This window comes from Petaurus breviceps, unplaced genomic scaffold (assembly GCF_028583685.1).
Source record: "Petaurus breviceps papuanus isolate PSGF00001 unplaced genomic scaffold, PetGlider_PUasm1.0 188, whole genome shotgun sequence".
NCBI classification, from domain to species: domain Eukaryota; kingdom Metazoa; phylum Chordata; class Mammalia; order Diprotodontia; family Petauridae; genus Petaurus; species Petaurus breviceps.
In genome coordinates, this window is record NW_027185804.1 from 8,115,287 (window position 1) to 8,123,676 (window position 8,390).

Below are 8,390 nucleotides of genomic sequence, written 5' to 3' on the forward strand. Positions count from 1 at the left end.
TCTCTAACATCCACTAAGAGGTGCTATGATTACCAAGTCTCTTTCCTTCAAGAGAGTGCTAATGGCACTTTCAGCCAGATCTTCCAGTCTTCTGTGGAGCCTTAGTTATGGTCTTTAGTCAAGGGTGTATCTTTTAGGGTCACTTACTACACTGTCCATCCTCTGCTGCAGGTGCTGTGATTCGGAAGCCTCTCCTTTACAGAGGAGAGCTATAGGTATCTTTAGACAGCTCTCTCAGTCAATGTCTATAAAACTCTGTAAGCTTCCTCTTTCAATTAATGGCTATGAAGTTCTCAGCCAGGTGCTCACAGAAGGTAGCAGATGCCCAGGCTAAAATCATGTGTGCTTAATGGATCTTTCTTTGAATCACTCTTTCCTCTTCTATCTATACTAAGTCTCTCAGTTCAAATTTCATCTAAGTTGTGGTCGGAAACCAGTTTTAATTCTTAGTCAACAAACATTTATTGAGTACTCACCATGTGCCAGGAAGTATGCTGAGCTCTGTCCTTGTCATGACCCCAGGCTGAGGCAAATATTCACAAGGTTCTTCTTCTAAAATGGAATCATTGCTGAGTGAAACTATGGTAAACAAATTGCTTGTTGAACCTCAATCATTAGACTCTTCTATGCTACATGGAATGAAACAGTTAACACAGATAAGGGTCCTGCTGTTAAGAGAAAGTTGAAAAGCTTGGAATTATTTTGACCATTTTCCTTGACTCTTCTGCCTGGAGCCCTTCATTTCTCACCTGCCCTAGCAACAAATTATAACTGATCTCATGTTTAAAATCAAATTCTCTGGGAAAAATTGTTACTGTACTAGAAAAGTGAATTAAACAATACGTGCACCTTGGCTGAGTGATACCATTATTAGACTTATACTCCAAGGAGGTGAAAGACAGAGATTAAAAGTTCATATCTGGAAAAAAACAACATTTATAATATTTACTTTATGCCAGCAAAATCGAATGGAGTTCAAGGTCAAGGACATCTGCCCACCAGTGTCTTGGGGACTTCTCTCCTTTAAAAGTTTCTTAGAGATTTTTAAAGGTGAGTGTGGGGACTACAAAGTTGTGTGTATAGCTCTCTCCTGTCCACAAAAGGTGACTCAAAATTGTATTTTTTCTCTATTATTTTCTTGCCAAGTTCTGTCTTCTTTTGTCTTCCTAGGTTTCCTTTACCCCACTCTTTCATGGGAAGTTAGAGGAGAATAACTGTGGATTCAAGATAGCCTTTGAAGGTCAAGAGGGAAGATTCCTTGATCCTAATTGAGAATAGCACAACAGAGTATAAGGAGCCACCTGACTTGGAATCTGGAAGTCCTGGGTTCACATACCACCCCTGACTTCTTGCTAATTCTATGGCCGTTGGCCAAACCATTGGCAAAACATTTAACCTTTTTTGAGTCTGAGTTTCCTCATCTGTAAAATAGAGACATTGAAACCTTTAGTTTGGTATAATAGACAGTAAACCAGCCTTGGAGTCAAGATTTAGTTTCATCCTGCCTTGGTCATATTACATATACTCTCAGCCTCCTAAACAGCCTTTTAAGACTATGAATTCTAGATGAATTACTGACCCGAACTGGCAGAGGGAATTTCCTCACCAATAGTTCATTACAACAGTGAAATCATAGGACCTGACCAGTTCCCACCCTTAAAAAAGTACCTACCACTCAGCACCAATGTGGGGCTTCTTTGAGACTGAAAACTTTAAAATGTTAGATAAGTGTAAGGCACTGTTGCTGAAACTTTTGTCGCTTCAAGGCCAAAAGAGCCATTTGTTTCTTCCCTGAATTGACTACTTTGTCAAGAAGGATTTGCAATGTTTCTATTTTGCTGTTTCTCCAGTAGTAAGAAAAGAAGATGTGGTTACCTTTTGCTCTCCTACCAAAGAGGGAGCTCTCACTGCCAATGGGTATTTTCATTGGATGTGGAACCCTGCTTGTCACATAGCACAGGGAGGTGTGCAGCATCAGCTGGTGGAGAAGGAGGCAGCACCCTGCCAGAGGAGAGGAGATGAGTCTGACCTCTGAAACTATCCTCTCCAGAAAGGGGATTGACTTATTTTCCACAGTGCTAAGCTCTCAGCTCCACTGTCCATGCCAAAATGGGGAAGGGAAGGGAATAAGCCTTTATATCGCATCTAATATGTGCCAGGCGGTGAGCAAAATGCTTTTTATCAATATTATTCCATTTAATCCTCACAACAATGCTGTGAGGTAGGTGCAATTACCATCCCCATTTTACAGTCAAGGAAGCTGAGGCAAACTGGTTGTGACTTGCCTAGAGTCTCATAGCTAATAAGCGACTGAAATAAAATTTGAACTCAGTTTTTCCTGATTGCAGGACTAGCACTCTATCCACTATACCACCAGCTTTGCCTGGATCTGGGTTTGTTTCTAAGTGGGTCTTCCCAAGGTGTGTTCTTCTTTCCTGTACTTTGACAAGGAGAGAGTCTGTCTAAAAGAAAGCAACCACTGCTGTCCATGTGAAGCAGATGGGGCAGAGGGGGCTGGATCTTGATTATCTGCGGTAATTCTCTGAGCAAGGCATTTTAATTTTACTGTTTTTGGTCTCAGTTTCCTCCTCCATAAAATGGGTATAATAATATTATGCCTTTCATCTTACAAAAGTGTTCCAAGGAAAGTGGCATGTAAATGGTCTAGCATTATATAGATGTGAACTGCCTTTAGAATCTGTGCTGTAAACCAGTGGTAAATGGTGGAGCAGAATTACAGGCTTCTTGCCAGAGGCTGCTCAGAAATTTCCCCTCCATTAGGGAAAGATTCGACAGTGGCGAAAACCATTCTGAAGGTACCTTAGGCCTTTGGCTCCATTGCAAATGGCAGGCCTGCACTAGTCCCTGTTTCTAGATGCTCTAGGCTGGGAATCAAAGCTACGATGGATGGAATGGTACTGACTCACTTTGCTACCAGATTCAGTTAGGATGTTTTCCATGCCCAGGGGGAAGGGCCAGCTCCTTCAGATTCATGAGAGAGACCAACTCTTGCAACAGGGTCAGAGAGAGCCTGAAACTTGTGTGTGCTCATGGACTAAAATACAGTGTGGGGGGCTAGTCCTTCATCCCTCATCCCCTTCCCCACTCTCCATCCCTCCTTCCTCACCTTTAATCTCGCAACTCTTACTTCCTATCTCTGACCCCCTTCCCAACTCATCTCCCCTCCACCTTTATTCCTTACATGTTAACTCTTACCATTTCCAGCTTTCCTCTCCCTTCTCCCTTCATCCTACCTCCACTTCTCATTCATTGACTTTAACTTAGTTAAAATTTAGTTTAATTTGCTCTTAGTTTAAGTTGCTCCCCTTAACCTCTCACATCCCACTTCTCAAGCCACATTTCTCTTTACTTTCTGCCCTTCTCCTGCCACCACTATTCCACTTCATTCATCCACACATTTTAAAGTGCCATCCCTTCATTCCAGAGCTCCCACCCATCTCCTTCTCATTCTTACTACCTAATCCACACCCCTCATCTTATAGAAGAGGAAACTGAGACCCATGGCTTGTTCAAGGTCACACCTCTGGGTTCTGAACCCTGCTCCTCTGACTCAGAGACAGACAGCATTCTAGAGTTCGGCCCTCACCCCTCTCCTGCTCCTCACGATTCCCTCCTCATTCCAGATCTTTGGTTCGGCTCTGCCCTGTCTTCCAGTGCAGAGGCCCACCCCGGGCCCAAGCTTCACCTCTGCCATTAACCATTTCCCCTAGTTTCTATTGCCCAGGGGTCCTACTCTCTCCTTTGGCATGTTCAGTGTATATTTGCCTATTTCTAGAGTATCATATTATAGAGTGTCATTCTTAGATGGAAGAGGAAAAGATGTATGCCTTTGGGGTGAGTCACATGGCTCCAATCTACAGAGAAAAGAGCGCCGACTCTGGAGACACCAGACCTGGTTTCAGATCCTGCAGCTGACATTACCTGTATGACCTTGGTCAAGTCATTTAACCACTTGGGTCTCAGTTTCTCCATCTGTAAAATGGGGGGTGGATTAAATGACTTCCAGCTCTAAATCTATTTCTTACTATCTTTTGAGACTGATTTATCATCCCTGCCTCCTAAAATGCATTGCTCCCTCTAACCCTGCTCAATTGAGGTGTTATCACCTAGGCAAGGTCTTTCCCCATTCCTACCCTCACCCCTGAAATCACTTTGGTTTTCTCCTCTCACCCCTGGAAATACTTTGTCTATATGTTGTATTTACTCTTCTGTGGATATGTTGTATCCCTCTAGATTACAATGTCACCTCCTTGGGGGGTGAGGCCTCACTTTTATATTTTTTGGCACCTAGCACAGTGCCTGACTGATAGGAGGTATTTAATATATGCTTCTGGAATTGATTTACTGGATACCAGATTCATTTAGTGTGTTTTTCCATGCAACTTTGCTACTGCATCCCTAAAAGTGCATGGGATATTTAAGGACTAGCTCCTCCAGTACGTGGGCTTGCCAAAATCTTTTCAAGGCTGCTTGACCACCTTTGATGTCTACCTGGCACTCAACTCTCACCTGTGACTCCAAGAAGCTGTAGCATAAACAGTGGCCACACCCCGGCAAATAGTCTTGGCAGATGGGCTAAACCAGGTTGAAGGTAACCAATGGGCCTCAAAACTGTCCCTGAGTTAGCGAATGCCTAGCATGTGGAGACTTCCCATGGCAGAATGGGGTGGAGGAGAACAATTTGTTCCAGTGGCCATGAAGGCAGCTGCAGCAGGCACTTAGAGCTTGGCTATCAAAGATGCCAAGACCATCCATTGCATCCTGGTCCATTGCCTGTCATCTTGACTTTTGTCCTGCCACTGACCTTTGATGGCTCTGGAAGAGAGAGTGAGGCCAAAGTACAACTCTGCTTCACTTAAATCCAATTCATGCATGAGCGCGACATCGCCTTGTGTGTTGTCGGTCTTCTTCAAAAATGCAAGACAAACAACAACAAAAACAGCCTTTTAGAAGACGACGTGTCTCTAGTCATGTTGCAGTTACCTAAGAATTCTCGGTGAGGGATGACGTGGAGAAGGGAGTGAATTATGTCTAATACATTTCTGTTTCACTAACGTGAGATGGGTTGGCCAAGAATTCAAAGGTTGTTTCCTGTCTCGTTCCTTGCGTCCCTCTCTCTTTCGCTGCCTGCTCGTTGCCATCACGGGTCTGTATGCATGCTCCTGGGAAGGGTCTGTCCCAGTCGGCTCTGCCTTACCGCCGCAGCGTGCCCATGTGGCTGAGGCTCACCTCAGACGATGTGAAGGAGCAGATCTACAAGCTGGCCAAGAAGGGCCTGATGCCCTCCCAGATGGGTGTGATCCTGAGGGATTCTCATGGCGTGGCACACGTATGCTTTGTAACTGGCAACAAAATTTTGAGAATTCTAAAGTCCAAGGGACTTGCCCCTGATCTGCCTGAAGATCTTTATCACTTGATCAAGAAAGCTGTTGCTGTCCGAAAGCATCTTGAGAGAAACAGAAAGGATAAGGACTCTAAATTCCGTCTGATTCTGAATGGCAATTGGGCTGGCTCGGTACTACAAGACCAAGAGAGAGCTCCCACCTAATTGGAAATATGAATCATCCACCGCCTCTGCTCTGGTTGCATAAATTTTGGTTTATGTACTCGAGTAATAAAGTCACCTCTAACTGAAAAAAAAAAAGAATACAAAGGTTTCAATATACTTTTGTTAGGTTCCATTTGGGCAAACAAATGTAAACAGCTCTGATACCTACTACCCACATGACTTTGGGCAGATCATTTCACCTGCTAGGCCTCAGTTTCCTTATCTGTAAAACTAAAGGGTTGGATTCAATGACCTCTGAAGGCCCTTCCAGTGCTAGTTCTATGATCCTACCTAGAACACTGAGTATTCAGCAAGACTTGTGTTGATGCAGAAAGATTTGTGATTTCGGGGCAGCCCTGGAGTCAGGAGGACCTGAGTTTGCATCCAGCCTCAGACACTTAACACACACACACACACACACACACACACACACACAAACTTACTTGGCCCCAATTGCCCTCCAAAAAGCAAAAAAAAAAAAAAGATTTGTGATTTCCTAGAACGAGGAATGTAAAGAAAGCCTGAAACATGTCTGTGAACCTGTCTCATGACAGTACAATACACATACAGAAGCCATTTTGGGCTATGAATTTTAATCTCCAATCTATGAGTTTCCTCCTCCAAACCTTTACCTGATGCCTCACTTTGTCCTTCAGGTGACTCTGGATTCTTGAAGCCATACCTGTGGATCTTAAACTCTGATAGGCCCTACCAAGCAAGGGTTCACATGCAAAGATTGAGTCTCTCGTGAGAAAACCAGTCTACCTAAGCTCCAATAGGCTCATCACCAAGAGGTTGGTGGCCAGGGTCGTTCTTTTTGTTCTTGACAACTCATGAGACTGTTTCCTACAGGACCTGGAGGTGGGAAACATTCAGAATCAGGAACTCCCATGGAATCACAGAATCTTAAAATTGGGAAGAACCTCAGCTTGGATCTGAGCAAGAATCACCCCCTCAAAAAATAAAATAAAATAAAAATGGGGCGGCTGGGTGGCGCCGTGAATAGAGCACTGGCCCTAGAGTCAGGAGGACCTGAGTTCAAATCCAGCATCAGACACTTAACACAAAAAACTAGCCATGTGACCTTGGGCAAGTCACTTAACCCCAATCTCCCTACCTTCCCTCCTCCAAAAGGAAAGAAAAAAAAATATCACCCCCTTAGCATGCCCAGCAAAAGGTGAGCCACCATCCTATGAAAGATGGACAGTAGCAGCTTATTCTGCTTTTGGATAGTTCCAATTGTTAGGAAAAAATTTTTCTCCCTATTGAACCTAAATCTTTACCCTCCCCCCCTCTAGTTTCTAACTACTGGAAACTTGATCCTCTTTATGACCTCTGAAATCAAAACAAATAATACATCGTCTTCTTCCTCAAAATAGATCTTCAAGCACTCAACTACAGGCTTTCGCTGTCTTCTCTTCTCCATGTTAAACACCCCCAGGTTCATCGACCTTTCTTTGGCGTGGGCTTCACCATCTGATTTGCTTTCCTTTGTTCTGAAACAGCTGAACAACAGTCAGACAGGAGTGGACAAGGGCAACAAAAAATTCTGAATCTATTTGTAATTCTAATGGCTAACATTTATAGGACACGGTGAGATTCCCCAAGCACTTTGCATATATTATCTCATTTGATCTTTACTACAACCTTTGATGTAGGTGTTAATTATTATCTCATTTTATAGTTAAGGAAACTGAGGCAGATGTGTGGAGGATCATACAGTTAGTAAGTATCTGAGGTGATATTCTAACTCGGGTCTTCCTGAGTTCCGACAGTCTATCCACTACAGGAGGAACCTGAGTGGTGTGATAGGAAGCAGTGAGGTAGCTCAGTGGTTTGAGCAATGGGTCTGGAGTCAGGAAGACCTGAGTTCAAATCCAGCTTCAGATACCTTCTAGTGAGTTAACAGGGCACAAGTCACTTCACCTCTGTCTGCCACAGTTTTCTCACCTGAAAAATGGGAATAATGACAGCACCTACTTTCTAGGGTTGTTGTGAAGATCAAATGAGAGAATCTTTGTAAAGCCCTTGGCATGGTGCCTGGTTCATAGAAAGCATTTACGAAATGCTTATTCTGGCATGGCTAGGTGGCACAGTGAATAGAACCAGCCCTGAAGTCAGGAGGACCTGAGTTCAAATTCGGCCTCAGACACATAACACTTACTAGCTGTGTGACCTTGGGCAAGTCACTTAACCCCAAATGCCCTGCCCTCCAAAAAAAAAAGTAATGCTTATTCCCATCCCCCAACAAAATGTAAGCTCTTTGAAGGCAGGTACTTCCATTTCTGTTACTCTCTTCCCAGCACCTGATACAGAGTAGGTGCTCACATCTCCCCTTCTGAGCTCACCTCCACTTTATCCTGTCTATATTCGGTTTGTACATTGCTGTTTGCACATTGTCTCCTACCTTAGACTGGGTAGGGACTGTTTTTTCCTTCTGTATCTCCCTCCCAAACCCCAATACTTAGCATCGTGCCTGGAACATAATGGTTGGTTAATAAATGCTTGTTGACTTGACTGATGTGGTCTGGAATGTGTAGCTAATATATATTCACTGGCTTTGCATAGCACATGCACATATATGCAAATATGGAGTACAGGACCAGCAATACGTATCAAATAGGTATTTATTGTACACATAATACATAGGGATATGTATATCCATATAGGATATAACTCATAAGGAATAGTTATTATGTACTTGCTTCTACAAATAAAAATGCACTTATACAAAGGCACAAAGTATATGACCCGTGCAAAACAAAACACGTAATTGCTTTCTACACATGTACACACACAGGTTGTAGCTTGTAATATGCAG

At 43.4% G+C, this 8,390-nt stretch overlaps 1 protein-coding gene and 1 pseudogene across 1 annotated transcript in view; both read left to right on the plus strand.

Annotated features, from left to right (window-relative positions):
* TEAD1 (TEA domain transcription factor 1) overlaps positions 1–8,390 on the plus strand; it is a 403,944-nt gene that overhangs the window by 76,969 nt on the left and 318,585 nt on the right. The gene's annotated exons all lie outside the window — the stretch shown is intronic.
* LOC138163390 (small ribosomal subunit protein uS15-like) lies at positions 5,159–5,674 on the plus strand (annotated as a pseudogene).